This window comes from Pinus tabuliformis, chromosome 5_2 (assembly GCF_031772625.1).
Source record: "Pinus tabuliformis cultivar Carrire ecotype Pingquan chromosome 5_2, CPIR1, whole genome shotgun sequence".
Classification (NCBI taxonomy): domain Eukaryota; kingdom Viridiplantae; phylum Streptophyta; class Pinopsida; order Pinales; family Pinaceae; genus Pinus; species Pinus tabuliformis.
Window position 1 is genome coordinate 180,636,698 of NC_142306.1, and position 16,905 is coordinate 180,653,602.

The following is a 16,905-nucleotide window of genomic DNA, read 5'->3' on the forward strand; positions in this document are numbered from 1 at the left end:
TCAGTGTCGCCGACATGTTCAAGAGAAGTCATCCAGAGAAGCCACCTGTGTCTCACCCACTACCATACATTATACTCCATTCTTTCATGACCGCCACCCTGAACATTATATCATCAGATCGTTTTCACCTCCATCAAAATCATTTGCTCCGTTCCGTGTCATTGATGTGGGATTCATTAAGGCCCTCCTTTGACAGATCACTTCTTGTCGACATCAGCTCATTATCCAAGAAGTTGGTCTAGGAACACCCCATTCAATACTTTGAAGCTTGCATGCCTCAATGGCAAGTTTCTCACTTTAGGCAACAGGTTTTGCATCAAAGACCTTCGACCGAAATATTTTGCGTGGTGCTCGACACCAAGTCCTTTATTCACACCACGTGAATTGTACTGCAGTACCTTGAGGATCATTATCATTATCGGTGATTCCTCTCGCGCTTGTTAACAGTTTACATCATTGACTGGTAATCAAGCGATGTCTTTCCATGTTCGACTTCAGGGCATTTCTCACATGGATCGACTTGTACTTCGAGTGAAGATCGAACGAGATTGAAGACCTCGGATCTAGTTTCATCCATCTGGGTTGCGATATATATTTAGGGAAATAAAGACATTAAATGTACAAGCATTGCAGCATAGATAATCACCCTACCAAAAGGATGATGGCTCTATCAGAATCATCAGTCTACACTCAAACGATTGTCTATCTTATGTACATAAAAATGAATTTATAAAGCTGAGCATGGGAATGCCCGCTTGAGCTAGATCATGAAAACAATATGAAGATAATGTATTGTATTGTATCTTATTACAGGTCTCCTCCCAGCATTGAAAGAACTTCGGATCCTCATAATAAAGCATTTCACCCAACACCAAAAGGTTAACGGCCTCATACTTTAGGGGGAAACTGTTATAGACATTTTTGTGCCTTACAACTCCAAGCATGAAATGTCCATAAACCAAGGGCTCCTAAGTCCCTAAAATTGTTGTTCTAACCCCTAAAGGAACAAGGTCAACAGATTACAGCTTCTCCCAGAAGTTCTCCACCTGAAACTGCTCAGAATAAGTCAAAACAGGATCATTTCAGCTGCTCCATTGGCTAGGTGCGTTGCATTGCACCTAAATACACTGGCTAGGTGTGTTGCAATGCACCTAAATACACTGTGAGGGTGCGTTGGGCGAGAAATGACAAATGGCAGTGTCATTCCGCGAGGTGGAGAGACAATGGAAGCTTCCAGAATCTTCTCCTATGACACTTGCCTCACTGAATTCGACCAAGGATGAGTAAGAGGCCTTCATTCTCCAAGTGGAAGCAAGAACTGACAGAGAGAAGACACTAATCAAATCACAGGCTGACTCATCCTCCTTACACATATCTATATATGGATCCCTCATCTCAGAGATCCAGAGGCTGGAATTTTGCATATTGTAAGGAATTGATGTTGGTTTTGAGACAAACATCAAAGTATTGGGTGATCTATGCTTTGTTGGAGGTGAAGAGGGGATTCTTTGCTGGGAGGTTGATGCTGGGTCAGGAACCATCGGTTGTAACTCTTCCTGGATCTTTTCTTGTTTATCAATAAAAACTATTTGAGTTTTTCCTCCATGCTTTTGTATCATTAATGCTTGTTACATTTGTATGGTTAACTTAAATCTGATCCTAAGTTGTTTATGAATATAGATCCATGTCTTTGTATAGTGTTCTTCTTCTGTGATCTTACAGGTACTTGGTGAAGCTAGGCAAGTAAGGGAGCAGGTAGCTGGAGACTGTCAAAGAAGAGAGGGATTGGATCAAAGGATTAGCGCAAGACACAGGTTGGTTCTTTCTATTCCTCTCTATCTATAGTTCATAAAGGAAATACAAAAGTAGTTTTTCTCTGTTTGTTTCTAAGGCAACTGTCACACCTTACTGGGATAGAGCAGTTCTAAATAGACACTTTTCCCGGTAACATGGAGATATCTAGCTAAATGACCCAAATGAAACCTTCATTGCTGATGAATTGAAGTTGAAAGAGTTGTTCATGGAATCTTCTGCAAGCCTAAAATTTGCATGGCATCATAACGCTTCTGATCCCAACATACCATTGGACTCATTTCTCTCAATTTATATCCATCTTGGAGCTTGAAACATATCCCAACCAACACAAAAGGTTGACATCTCTATTTCAAATGACATCCCTTTGCAAAAGATTCTTGCAGGAAAGGGGATGGTCGGAGTAGGACTATAAAGTTATTTTACCATATATTGCACACCCTTTCGCCAAATTTCCACCTAATATAACGAACCAAAGTGTGAGTACTCTTATTGAGTCTACTATCTATGAAGCTACTAAACCAACTATAGTTGAGTACTCACTTTCAGTACCAAAAAAAAATGGTGTGGAAGATAAGTTTAAAGGAAGAAGAACCAGTATGGTGAGATGGGAAAAGTGTAAGAAGCAAATTTTGATCAAAAAGTATGATCCACAGAATAAAAAGGAAACTATGTCCTTAGCAACTGATTTTGCAAAGGCAATTTCAGCTGGCTTGTTTCTCGAGCATCTTGATCTTGTTGTAGTTTTATGTGAGGTCGTTAAGTTAGGGTGTATTTTAGGTTTTAATGATGATGCAATAAATTGCAAGCTTACACAAACTATGGAGATATCCATCTAAGTTCCCCAAATGAAACCTTCATTGCTGATGACTTGAAGTTGAAAGAGTTGTTCATGGGATCTTTTGCAAGCACAAAATTTGCATGGCATCCTAAACCTTCAGATCCCAACATACCATTGGACTCCATGTTCTCAATTTATATCCATCTTGGCGCTCAGAACATATCCCAAGGAAAACAAAAGGTTGACATCTCTATTTCAAATGACATTTCTTTGCAAAAGATTCATGTAGGAAAGGGGATGGTCAAAGTAGGAATATACAGAGTTATCTTAGCATATATTGCACACCCTTTCGCCAAATTTCCACCTCATATAAGGCATCAAATTGTGAGTACTCTTGCTGAGTCTACTATCTATGAAGCTACTAAACCATATACAGTTGAGTACTCACTTTCAGTATCAACATAAAATGGTGTGGAAGATAAGTTTAAAGGAAGAAGAACTAGTTTGGTGAGATGAGAAAAGTGTAAGAAGCAAATTTTGATCAAAAAGTCTGGCCAACACAACCCAAAGGAAACTTTGTCCTCAGCAATTGATTTTGCAGAGAAAATTTCATCTGGCTTGTTTCCTGAGCATCCTGAACTTGTTGCGAGTTTATGTGAGGTGGTTAAGTTAGGGTGTATTTTAGGTTTTGATGATAAGGCAGTAAATTGCATGCTCTAGTCCAAAAACTTGCAACTGTTAGTAGATGATGAACATTTCCTCTCATCTATTTTTCCTACAATGAATGAAAGCTTTTTTCCATAAGAACCAGTGAGAGGATTCTATGGATGTAGCTCTAGTGACACAAAAAACATCTTGAGACCAACGAAGCCAATGAAATCAACTAGATTTTTTTCACTAGATTGTCTACAAGGATGGGAAACTAGCTTGTTTTTGTTTAAACAAGCAATAACCAATATGGAATAATTTGCATCCAAGAGTATGAAAAAGAATTTGGTGAGGTTGTAATTTCCATTGGTAACAATAGATACATATAACAAGTATCTTCTGAAGCTGATAGGTGATGCCCACTTCAAATTAATGATTACTTGATAATTTCTTAGTGGTAATGAAAATAGTGGAATGGTGCCACTAAAGCCGAATGATTTAATTGGTAGTCCAAAACTCATGGAACATTTTGTAGTAAATGGAAAATCAAAGGAAACAACTTCATCACTTCCTTCAAGTGGTAATGGCAATGGTGATTTGGATGTAGAGATGTTGAACTCAATTGTAGGAGCTATTATTTTGAGCCTTTATGGGTAGCATTTATCATTCGGTAATCCACCTGATAGACCTAACCATGATATTTCTAACATTGGTGTCAACATAAGGCCTTAAAGGTATGTCACTTCAGCTGTAATCTCTTAGAGGAGCTCATCCCTTCCAATAAAGTACTAAATATTTACAGAATTGATAGTTCTAGGTCTTACAGAATAGCATAGAAAATATGGATATAACTGGAAATCATATAAAGTCCAAATGTTCTCACGAGTTTAGGAGGGTCCTTCAAGAAAATAGGACTCTGAAACATCTCAATATGTAAAAAAATGGCATCAGTGATAAGGGTGTTTCCTACATTGTAGTTTCTCTGTTTTCGAACCATACCCTGTAATCCTTGCAACTTGAAAGAAATCCAATGGGAGGAAAAGGAATTGATCATTTTCTTTGTCCTCTTATAGATTCAAACTAGGCCAACCTGAAGAAAATAATTCTCTGGAATTTTTTTCCATTGGGGGACCTCAGACTAAGATGGGTAGTTCTGGTGTAAGTGCATTGGTTTAGATGATCTCCACAAACCAGAGTTTACTAAAATTCACTATAAATGATGATTGTAGCACGGGCGCAACTGATTTCATCAAAATTCATGTAGCTCTTCAAAGAATTGCAACTTTTAAGTCCTTGTCTTTAAAGGGATGTAAAGAAGTTGCAGGAGATGCAATACTTGAAGCAATTATGGATACATTGCAGGTGAATCCATGGCTTGAAGAGATTGATATGAATGGAACTCCACATCAAGCCTCTGTTAAAACTGATTGTGTTCACCAACAGCTTGGAAAAATGCCAATGCCGAGCCACATATTGATTTCTGGAAGACATTCCCATGAAAGTGCCCAAAACTACTAGAGTTTTCCTCTGTGGACAAAAATTTGCAGGCAAGATTTATGACTTTCCCTATTCAACCTTAATCAATTTCTCACTATACACAAAGGTAAAGGAAGCGATCCAATCTTCTTCTATATATTGTGGAAATATTCAATGAGGAGGATGATAATGTATTATATATAATACTTAAAAACAACTATAGATAGATAGATAGATCGATCATGCAATGACCACGAGGAAGATTATTCATTATTTGGAATCAAATAAATTATGACCTAAAAATAGTTTTAAGCTTTTCAAAATTCATAAGAGTAAGAAAATTTTACAGTTTCTAAAATTGAATGACTTATCCTTGTTAAGAATGTTATTGGGTATTCCATGATAAATTGGAAAACCGAGATTGATTTTTCCAATTCAAGTGACCAATACCTACAATTTTGGTTGCGGGTAAAACAAATCTATGTAATTCCATATTGTATAGTTTTGCTCGAGCCAAGCTTCCATTAGTGGACCAAATAAAAACTTGTTTGCACCCAGTTGAACCATCACAAGAACTTAATGTAACAAAATCAAGGTCTTGGAAGATGATGATACTAGAATCTAAATTTGGGACCTTGCGGGTCAGCATGAGTTCCATGCTTTTCATTATCTCATGTTCCCTGGTCCTGGGAGCCCATCTTTCTTTCTCATAATTTTTTTCCTGTTCAGAAAACCAGACAACAGACATTCCAAAAAGCTTCAAGAACTTGAAGAAGATATAGTATATCAGCTAAGATTTATTGTTTCCAATTCCAGAAGAGCAGAATCCTTTCTCACTCATGTCATAGTTGTTTTCACTCATATTGATAAAACTTTTGAAAGTTTAGAATTTTACTTATCAACTGTCCAATGCGTTTACAGGCTTGAGGATTGTTTTACTACCTTTTTTGAATTATCCCCAACCCTATATACAGTGGATGCAATGTCATTTAGTTTAGTGAATAAGGTTTCTCATCATGTGCAGCAAACAGCCAAAACAATTTTAGAAAGGGTTCCCAAAATTTACTGATGACTTAAGAGTGTTGTTGTTCAATTGGAAATCTGAGCATTACAACAAGCCAGTTATGAGATGGGAAGAGTTTTCTCAACTGTGTGAAACGAATATTCCATCACTAAGAATACAGTCTCACTATGATGACCCCACAAAGGTTGAAGAGAGGCGAAGAGCCATAGCATGGTCTTTGCATAAAGTTGGAGAAATCATCTATTTTGAAGAGCTTGATTTCATCATAGTCGACTGTGAGTGGTTTTGTGAGGAAGTACTTGGACATCTAGTAAGTCTGAACAACAAAAGTGAATCTACTTTAAATCGACAACAAAGGGGCTTTAGAACTAGAAAAGAGTTGGATTTTATTTTAAGACAATATTTATAGGGTTTAGTACTTGGATTTGGTCCCATAATTTTTTAGGATGTGCACCCAAGTCACCTTGTGAGCATGATGTTGAAACTAGAACACTATTATGAACAAGATCCTCGCAATCACAATTTGAAGCTTTTCATACCTACAATACTAGAGGAAGGTTGGTAGAAGCCACAAACATGGCAGCTAGGTGGATCAAGCTACATCTACACTGGATGCCATTTTGAGTGCAATGATTCAAATCACACTCCTGGATTCTTCCCAAAGTTGCAGGTAGGACCCTTTGATTTTAATACTTGAAAATACACAATGAAAATAGTCAAACTGGAGTCTCTTTTATCTTTGAGAAGAATAGGAGACATGACTAATTTATTCTAAATACATAGATCTCATGTCCTATTTACTGCTCAACCTTGAATAGAGTTGAAGCTGGATATCATATTCCCTGGGGTGGAAGGCATAATATGTTAGATTCACCCACTTATCCATTTAAGGAAAACTGATTCAGGATTGTAATAAAGAGCTTCTACTTGAATATAGTGAGACATTACGTAATCATTCCCCCATGTTTGTTTACTTATCTATCTCCCCAGGTAAATTCCCGACTATTACATGCAAATGGGGATACAATGCTTATGCCTCCAACGTATCCCTTTGTTCATGGAAAGTAAGGAACATAGGAAATGCATCAAGGAACAAAATGAATGCTTCCATATGATTCACTCTAATTATCCAACAATGTTTCAATGACCAGTTTGGAATCTATCCTGATAATCAACTCTCTTATCTCTCTTTGTAAGGCAATATTTAAGCCTCTTAGAATTGTTCTAAATTATCCTTCATTATCAGGACTACATTACAGGCCTTCCATGTTTGAAATAGAAAAACTATTAGAGAAATTTCATAGAAGGCTACTTGTGCCAACAGCCATGGATTTTCCTTTATTTCCCTATGAAAATGGAATATTTAGAAATCCAATAGGATACAATCTAGATTAGATTCTATCAACAAAGAGTTGGAATGAACCATAAAATCCTTCTATGGAATGAATAAAACATAACCAAAAACATATTATTTTTCGACCAATTATGGCTTGTCCACACTCTCCACCCATATTTTAATGCACTTCAATAAAACTTATCAACTAGTTACTAGCCCACAATAAGTTCTTCTCCACTCTCTCGATCTCATCTTTGAAAAATTTCCTTGTGTCTAGTCTATCCAATTGACATTACAACGAATATTGGTAGGGAGGAAAATACCACTTTTCACAATTTTCGCCTTTTAGTGTGAAATGATAGTCATTTAATTTGTCACAACTGACCATTAATGATTAGGATTTCTCTCTACGTAAAGAGGTTTCAAGATACAAACGAAAATCTATGGTTTCCATGAGCCAAACCTTCCCAGTGAAACAACAGAAACTAAGTAAATGACTCAAATCTTGGAATTTACGAATTTAAATTGGCTACACCTCAAAGAACCATGGAACCCACACGGAAACAAATTATTTGTTTGGAAAGCTTCTGATATAACAAAACTCAAAGAAAATATGCCTCACTATGAGAAATTTAGAGAAATGAAAATCATAATTGATTTTGCAGTTTGTAATCAATATTGGTGTCCAACAGCTAGGATTGCTTAAAGCTTAAGCCCCAAGGAATGTTGTATTCATCACAACTGGCATGTATTCTCTAAACCAACATGTCAATGGCTGAAGAGACCAGGATATAGAAATAGTTGAGGACACTTAGAAGATTTATAAAAGAATGGTGCAAACTCACATTTAAGAAATTCAAGTAAGAACCCTTTTTCTATTTGCAATCCATACTAGCATTACATGTAGATGCATAATGGGAAACTCCTTCCTTATAAATGATATCAAAATACCACAAGATTTTCTAGAGTCAATATCTCCATTACAATATATTACCTAGAGTAGATATGAATAGATAGATCTCAAGCCTCAAAGTAGTTGACTAGGCATTAATATCCATCAGTAGCTTAGCTTACATAATCTACATTTCCCTCGAGACATAAGGTCCAAATGGTAGTTGCTTTGGTTATAGGATCCCAAAATAGTGTTTTTGTTTCTACCAAGAATGGAATTTGAAACTTGCATTAGGAAATTTCTTCACTTTGGCATCAGACCGCAATATTATATCCCAAATTTTCCCCTACCTACCATCCTTTTTTCTTACCTCTCGTTTTGTTGTTCGACTACCTTACTATGTCGGTTCCACAGGAGAGTGCCCGTCATTTAAGAATGAGTGGAGTGAGATACAAGGAACAATATCAAATTCCCTATTATTGTTTATGAAACTGGATATCATTCATAACAATTAATTCCTTTCGATATATTTGATATCGATATCTAATAGTTTGATTTGCACCTCATCTCATTTTTATGGCCACCTTTTTTATCTGTCATGGGTGCACCTCGACAACAAAATCTTGGGGTCAGATAACAGACAAACTGCCACTTACAAACTTGAGAATAACCTCATCTCAATAGTCATCAATGGCATTGACATCCGAGTTGAACTCATAGCGAAATGGGCTACTATATCGATATATTGGCTTGCTCATCACAAGACCTCAGTGAAACTCTTAAAGTTTTGAACTAGGCTATTGTTGAAAGCATTCTAAGACTTTGTGCATCATATGTGAGTTTCCAAGGGGTACTATTAGTTCAAGTTACTTTAAGGCCACAATGTATGGAGGACCTTGCACCACCAAGGTACAGGAAGGACCAATTTGTTTTGGTGGAGTATTTGAAGGAAGAGCTACTCTCAGTTCTAGTAGACAACATATATAAATATCATCATAGCTAGAGTGTTTTTTGTTGAAGGGGGGTCTAACATCTTAGGGGCTGGATTCAACTACACAACGGACCTTCTTGGAGAGGAAGAATTTAGGGATGTATTGTAAAGACGATATCACAATCTTTACAAGCTCTTGTTGAGCTAGATGTGACATCAAGTAATGCCATCCCCACTTGTCAAGGTGCTCAAAATGATGATGAAGAAGAAAATGAAGATGAGTCTATGTCTCCTACCATTGTTGGGATAGAAAAGGGGGTTGAGAAGGTATTAAAGAGACTAAAGATTATTGAGAGGGACCTCTAGGACATCAAGCAAGAAATTCAAGGACTGAGGTATTATGAGCACAATATTATGATGTAACTCCACAAAAAATTGAACAATTTGATCAACTTCTCAATCCAACTGGAAGAGAGAAAAGTCCCACACATGATTTATTTTTTCAAAGCGGACAGCGGCTTTGCAAAAAGGTTGGTGACAAATAATTTTTCTGGCATGACTGCACTGTAATTACATCTGTTATGTGAATACATGAACAAATTGCATGTTTTTTATGGCCAGCTTAGGTACAATTTAATGAAAGTCGACAATAAAACAGTGCAGAGGATCCTTTCATATCTTAATGAGTTCATGAAAATCCCGTAAGGCATGAGTATACTATACATGGACATTAATACATGGGATTCATTGGGAAATTTGAATATCGACTTCAATATAAAGGATATATAGGGCACATTAAATATGGACAGTAATACTGAGCATTTAAACCAGGAAACCTTTGGGCACATTGAATAGAGACATTATTACAGATAATTTAAACCTGGAGTATGCATCTAGGTTGCTAAGAAGAGTTCACATAAAAATGACTATGGAATCCGAGATATGCAACCTTAAGGACCATATCAAACCAGAGGCTATATAGGTTTGCAATGTGTTGGTTGTAATCAAACAATAACACAACCACAAAACCTGACTAATGAAACCAAACCAGCAACCAATCACAACAAATCCAAATCTACCAAAGGCAAACAAATAGTACCGCTAAGATTGTGAATTGAAGGAAGAATTTTGGCTTCCAAGGATTTGATTGACACCACCCGCACCTTTCTTCCTCTCGCGTGCATTGTTGGAAGAATGAATAAATCCATCAGACAAATACCCATCCTAATCTGCAGATCCACATTCGGTTGTCCCAGAATAGTGATTGACATTGTAGAGTGAATAGTAATGGTCAAGATTTCCCATACTAAAGCTCTTTCTCATGCCATTGTTTGTAGCAATGAGCATGACCCCAAAAGGTTATTAGTGAAAATTGCTTTCTTATGTTTCCATATTTTTCCTTTCACAATTTCAAATAATGGAAGCTTCTTTGATCTCTTCAAAGGTTTCCATCAACCCCGACAACAAATACCCCCTTTTGCAGTGTCTTACAATACAGGTCACCCATACCAAATCTACCACTATATTTTGTATGGTAGGCATTCCTCGTCACCTCTGCTATGAAACACACCTCGACAATCAAGAACGTTATCCAACAAATAAATAATAATATGATCACCCATGTGTGAGATCCGCCAGGTTTGAGAATGCTTCCGAAACAATTAATATGAAGCCTTCGGAAATTAAAACCACAATGAAGAGTATACGGTGGATCCATTAAATTTGAACTTATCATTGTTTTATTTTAGGATTTTCTTTCTATTAAAACAATATATTAATAATAATAAATTTAATTTATTCGTTATACCTAGATATCTATTGTTTTATTTATATTAAAAATATATATTTATTATAAATAATAATTTTTCAATCAAAACTAATCGTATATTTTAATGGTTAGCGAATATACTTTATACTTATTTAATTTAATGCCAAGATCTAATTTCTCATTTTTTTTGAAATATTTTCTCTTATATAATTATTACCCAAAAAATTATCTTCATATAAATTATTAATAATTAGCTATATAAATTATTAATAATTAGCGATATCAATATTTAGTAAAAATATAATAATATTATTATTAAAATCAAAACTATTTGAACTGATCAATATATTTTTGACAAAAACTTTTGTAAAAAAAATTACTCGGTAAATATAAAAATAATTTATTAATAATTAATTCAAAAATTAAATTAAAATAGACATTAAGATGGAAAGGAGAGCAAGAAAGAACAAAAATAGATTTAAATTGTGATTAAAATAAATGACTCCCAAAGAAAATTAAGGATAGATAAAAGACTAGATATAGTAGAATAAGATTAAAAATCCTTAAAAAGTAAAAGAAAAAAAGAACAGTCAGGGGAATTAAATGAATCAGTAAAAGAAAAAGCATAAATTTGAAAATTAATTAATTTTGGAGTCTAGTGAGGAGGAGGAATTAATCGGATGGTTAAAAGTGGTCAGAGGCAAAAAAAAATTTCAAAAATTCTTGTAGAAGCAGTGTTTGAATCATGTTTTTGATGGTGGAAACAGATTAGCACCATCGAAAATGTCGAGGACATCTAAAATTTTGAAGTTTAACAACTATAACTTGGATTTACAAAAATACTTGCCGGATTTTCTCTAAATATAACCAGAATTCCCATAACTTTCAGGCCAACTCCTCCACCTCGTTAGACTACCCGATTAAGTTTCATTTATCGCCACGTAATATGTGAGATTGCTATTCCAGGGTTAACTTTGAATTTGAAAATAAATGCATATTCCTGAACATTGTCCGAACCTGTGAATCTGGCAATGAGGCGTATATTATTATGAATATACGAGGATCAAATATTCGATCACTGTTATAGAGGTCAGAAAAACAGACTCTCAGGATGAAAATCCCGAGACCCGACCGCTAGACTCATCTTCAGTCGCATATCGAAGTGCAGTGATGGTGCTCTCCAGCAGGCAATAGTGTTTAATGCATGCCAAAATGGAACCATTCCTGATGCACAACTGATCGATGGAAAATGCCTTTCTAAGATTGAATCAAATTATTGATGCCAAATCCTGTTATAAATGATGGAAATTGCAGCCATTTTTATTACAAAGAACCTAACATGCAAAAACATTACAAAAATTGTGTAGTCTAACGAGGTGGAGGAGTTGCTCAGAAAGTTATGGAAATTCCGGTCATATTTAGAGAAAATCTAGCAAGGATGTAAATCCAATACTGTGGAATAAAAAAAAAATTCAATATTAAGTAGAAATTAGCAGAAACCACGTGCTATCAAATTACCATAAACAACATGATAGGATGTAGTTTTAACGTTTTTTTCGTTGTTATGTTCTAAACGATATCTCGACTGCCATTTCATAGTGAAATCCAAAATTGGACTATAATGTATTTCAAATTGTGGTGTCATAGTAGATGTTTCTCTCACATTTTTTTGTGAATGCATTGTATCTTAATTATTCTTATTATCTTGTATTATCTTGAAATTGGTAAATCTAAGGAGACGTTTTTTGACTCTCTTGTGGAGAAGTTTGTTGAAAGAGAGAAAGCTTTTGGGAAGAAGATGACAATTGTTGTCTTTCAAGGAAGTTGTGTGCCTTGCATAAAAAGAGAAGAATCACGCACATGATTCTTCTAGTGGAAGAGGCAGTCGAAGAGGACGTGGAAGGAAGAATAATAGAGGCAAGTATATAGTCTATCTCTCTTCCTGGCTGATTGGCTGATTGACTCTGACCAACACTTAGCCAATTTTCAAGCCCTCCAAGCTCTTATTTCCATGCGTTGTTCCTTAAGTAAATTAGCCCTTATTATTTAGGAAATTCCCTCAATTAGATTTTGCAATTCTTCTAGGCTTATCCTCTGACTGCATGCACCACCTGTAAACATTAAAATAGTCTACAATTGATAGTACACTTCCTTGGGATGTCCATCTCAACTGGGTAACTTGAACTCTCTGCATGCAACAATTATTTTTTTTTGATTGATCTGTTAACTCGATGATCATTGTATGTGACTGAAGTCATACTACACTTGACTTTCTACTAGTTCATCCAACAGTTAGAACTAGTTTAACTGGCAATAACTCAATTTGACTTAAATAAATTGCTACAAATTAGCAATCAATCATACTAAATTGAACTACAGCTTCCCCAACTCCAACTAACTGAGTTAACTGAGTGACAAGTCCCATGTCACCTCAGTTAAATATCTCCAAGATTTCTACTAAAATGGAAATTCGGTTTTCTCTAGTTTGACCAAGGCAAGGTCAAACTGAGTTTTTCTTGCTGCATTTTCAACACTCCCTCTCAGCAAGAAAGGGATTATCAACCACCCCAATCTTGAACCTATGCAACTCGAACTTCCCTCTTGACAAGGCCTTTCTCAAAATATCAACATCTTCTTCCTCTATTAGAATGTACTACAACAACATTATCTGCCTTTGCACACAGTCCCGTCAATAATGATACCAAATATCTATATGCTTGGATCAATCGTGAAAAATAGGATTTTCAAATGGCTTGATGCAAATTTGATTATCACAGTGGATCACAGTTGGATCTATCATCTAATCAAACAATCCAATAAGTATCTTTCTCATCCAGATCAACTCACATGTTGCTTGACTTGCAACCATGTATTCTGCTTCTGCGGAGTTGAGTGCCACAGATTTTTGCTTCTTATTGTACCAAGAAACTACTGCAGACCCAACACTGAAATTGAACTTGATGTACTATTTTGTTCTGATGGAATCCCCGCCTAATCTGCATCTATGAAGCCACACAGCTTCACTCCCATTGTCCATCTGTACGATAGTCAAAACTAGGTAGTGGCTCTGAGGTACTATAGAACATGTTTAGCTTCACTCCAAAATAATTTGGCTGGCCTAGCCATAGCTTGGCTCAACTAGTTGTCTGCATAGCACATATTTGGTCATGTGTTCACAAGATATATTAGTGAACCCACCAATTATCAGTAAATAATAACATCCACTTCCTCACCTAAAGTGGCATCCTCTTTCCTCTAGTTTGTCGCTAGAGGTGTCTCCATGGGTTTGCAACTATCCATGCGGAACCTCTGAAGTATCTCGTTGGCATACTTTCCTTGACAGACAAATAGTTCTCCATCTCCTTTCCATACTTCCGATCCAAGGAAGTAGTGCATGAGACCGATGTGCTTCATTTCAAACTCTCTTGCAAAGTCCTCCTTGCAAGATCTGATGAGCTGCTCATCTCCAATTAAAATCAAGTCATCAACATATAAGACAATATTCAACAATTTACCTTCTATGAAAATATGATAAAGGTTTTCATCCACTTCACTTTTGGTGAATCCCAAATAGGTGAGATAGCTATCGATCCTAGTGTACCAAGCATGACATGTTTGCTTGAGACCCTACAACTCTCACTTGATTCTGCACACATGAGACTCTCAATCAAAATTCTTGAAGCCTTACGGTTTCTCAATATACACCTCCTCCTCAATAACTCCATTGAGGAATGTTGTTTTCACATCCATATGGTGGATCTTCCATGCCATCTGTGCAACCAGAGCAAGAAATGATCTGATGGATGAATACCTTGCTACAAGAGAAAAGGTCTCCTCATAGTCAATCCCCTCGACTTGAGAGTACCCGTTGGCCACAAATCTTGTGTTGTAATTTTCCATGTTGTTGTATGTTGTATGATTTACCTTGAATATCCATCTTGAACCCACAACTAATTTGTTTGTTGGTCTTGGGAACACTTCCCAAACATTGTTCTTTACAATGGATTTGAAATCCTCTACCATTGCATCAACCCATATAGGTTGCTCTACTGCTTCCTCGAAAGAGGATGGCTCATTACAAGTTCAGTCCTCAGAGCCATGTAGCCAGTGTACTGATTTGGTGACCCTCTCTACCTGCACTAATTTGAAGGAGAACCCACATTCTCCCTCGCATCCTCCACAAGTCTCTTAGCTTCCATAATACTTTTTCTGCGTTCTCTATATGGTTTTGCTTGAGTGGTTATCTCCACTCTCTACTCCTCAATTTGTGGTTGCTCCACAAATTCCTGAGGTTCCTCCTTTGGAGCTAAAATATCCTCTTCCAGTGGGATCTGAAGCTCCCTCTAAAGAGAGCACTGCATGGCTTTGTCTTCATCAAATTTTACATCCCTTTACACAACTGTGATTTAGAGGGATGCTAAGTACACATGGTAGTTGTGGGAAGTTTCCGTGTAACCCACAAATACCACCAATTTTATTGTTGTCTCTAGCTTCTTCCTTGCATCTTTAGATATTTAAAGTAAATAGAGGCTACAAAAATCCTGAAGTGTGACACATCCAACTTTCTCCCTGAGAAAGTCTCCTCCATTATAGTCATGCCTAGAATCAGATGGCAAATCTGGTTCTACAAATAGATTGTTGTGTTGCATGCCTTGGCCCACAAGTGCATAGGTAGGCCTTGGTCATGAAACATCACCCTCGCTGCACCCACAATGTTATAGTTCTTCCTCTTAGACACCCATTCTGCTATGGGTTTTGGGGTGCTACCAACTCTTGTTAGATGCCTTCTTTTACAAAGAATTTTTTAGATTCATTCGACACGTACTCACCTCCTTTATTGCTCCTGAGAGCCTTCACCTTATTGCCCATTTCTTTTTCAATAACTGCCTTGAATTCTATAAACTTGGAGAATGTCTCATCTTTCTTCCACATGAAGAAGATCCAATAATTCTGTCAGAAGTCATCAATAAAAATGACAAAATATTTGCACCTAGCAATGGAGGTTGTCGAGAAAGGTCCACAGAGATCAGAATGGATCCTTTCAATGAGTGCATGTGCTTTTCTATCCCGATCATGAAATGTGGTTTTTGTGTACTTCGCCAAGGTACATCCTTTGCATACATCCGATTTCTCAAGTTCTCCTTTGAGTAGTTCTATGGTTATGTAACAGCCCTTGTGAAAATTCCATGTAATAAAAGTTAATAAAGGCAAAATAATTACCATGGTTGATGAGACACATATTCCAAGCTGAATCTTGGGCAAGACATCCTAGTGTGGGTATTTATTGGTTTATTATGTCTAAGGAAATTAGCAAAGGAAATGGCTGATGCTTTGGAAAGGAAAAATGGAATTTTTGGCACATGTGTTTATGAAAATAATGGAAATTAGGAGAAAAGGAAAGTGAAAGTTCACAGGTTGCATGTGAGGAGGAAAATGAAGGAAAATAATGGAAAATGAACAAAATGGAGGCCTAATTGATAAAAAGGCTTCTGAGGATCAATTGGTACCTTTTGTCAGTTCAATGTTGGAGCTATCTTTCATTATCCTCTCTCTCTATCACTCCTAGACACACAGAGTTTTCTTGGAGCACCTTGGTATTAGATCAAGAAAGGTAAAGGAGACAAGAGGAAGGAAGGAGAAAGCAAGGAAGAGCAGGATCAAACAACTACAACAATATTTTTTGAAGGAATCGATTTACATGTGTGGTTTCATTGCTAGATTTGGCATGCATGGTATTGCATGTGGTTATTTGCTATTATGGCATGGGTTTTTCTAGGTGTGACAGTGTTTTCAACCTAACCTTGCCATTTCTTGATAGCCATTGTGTGTTGGTGTTCTCATGTTTTGGTTGAGCTAGATTGTTGGAAGGATTCGAAGCTTAGTGAGGTGGATCTCTGAATAATAGAACACATGGCCTAATAACCTTTGAACCAAACAGTGGGTTGCGGTAAAGCCAAATTTTGTGTTGCCGTAGTGGGCCTATAAATCCTCGACCAGTCAATGGCAAGATATATAGTAAAGCCTAGATGTGTTTTTTCCCCAGTGGGCCTAGGAATCCTTATCGATGAATGGTAGGATATATGGTAAATCGTAGAGGGTGGAGTCTTATTTTAGGTCCTAGTGATCCCTAGATTAGACTATGGATTGTGGTAAATCCCGAGAGACTAGGAGATAAGAAAATTCATCACGGTGCATGTGGAGAAATCTGGTGGCATCCATGCTTGTTTTGGCCTAGTG

At 36.6% G+C, this 16,905-nt stretch overlaps 1 pseudogene; it reads left to right on the top strand.

The window, feature by feature from the left end:
• Nucleotides 1–3,715: 3,715 nt before the first annotated feature.
• On the top strand, nt 3,716–9,605 carry LOC149158135 (protein TORNADO 1-like; annotated as a pseudogene).
• The last annotated feature ends 7,300 nt before the right edge of the window (nt 9,606–16,905 follow it).